Below are 834 nucleotides of genomic sequence, written 5' to 3'. Positions count from 1 at the left end.
GGAGTGTGAGCAAGACGTGCTGGGGTAGGCGGTGCTGCATGCCCCAGCCTGTACTTTCTAAATCCCTCAAGCCCCATTTGTGAAGGGTGGGCATTGCACAGGTTGAAAACCACCGCCTAGCGGCAATTAGCCTGACAGTGGCACGGTCTCCATGAAGACTTTTTGATAGCTCCCTGGCCTCTAGGCGGTCCTGACTGAGTCATTTGGGATGAATGGAGACTGTCCTTAAAACAATTCTGAAGGCAAAAGGCTTGAGAAGAGTTGAAGATAAGGAGACCCCAGTGGGGCCCCGGGCATCCTGGGAGTTTGGGACAGTCCCCATCACCATCAAATCTATCCCTGCCTCAGCATCCCCTAATTCCTCTTCGGGTCCAGCCTTAGGTCCCCACCGCAGACTCCTCTACACAGGTCAGTCAGGGCACAGTGGACTGGGACTTTGGCCCAGGCCGTCTAGCATGGCTCAAGGTGACCAGACCGCTGGAAGTGCCAGAGAGACGGGAAGAGAACAATTGTGGTAGCAAGGAGGTATCGGGCCCAGGATCCTGGGAAGCCTGCCTCCTCCCGGAAGCCATTGGGCGGTGCAGCCCAGATCGCGGGGCAAATTCATGCGCGGGTGGTGCGAGGGAGCAGGGCCGCGTCGGGGCCACCGGGGCGGCGGGCGGAGCGAGGCTGGCACGGTGTGGCCGACGGCGGAACAGCTTTTGTGTGTTGCTGGCGATAGCTGCGTCGCGCCGTCCCCTGCATGAGGATGAGGCCACTCGGGGCCACCGGTCCTTCCCCCGATCGCGGCCTCAGAGTTTGCTGGGGAAGGGCAGGGAGGACCCGAGATGGGAC

Source organism: Mus musculus, chromosome 7, assembly GCF_000001635.26.
Source record: "Mus musculus strain C57BL/6J chromosome 7, GRCm38.p6 C57BL/6J".
NCBI classification, from domain to species: domain Eukaryota; kingdom Metazoa; phylum Chordata; class Mammalia; order Rodentia; family Muridae; genus Mus; species Mus musculus.
The sequence above is the reverse complement of the archived record's forward strand: the minus strand, read 5'-3'. Positions refer to the sequence as shown.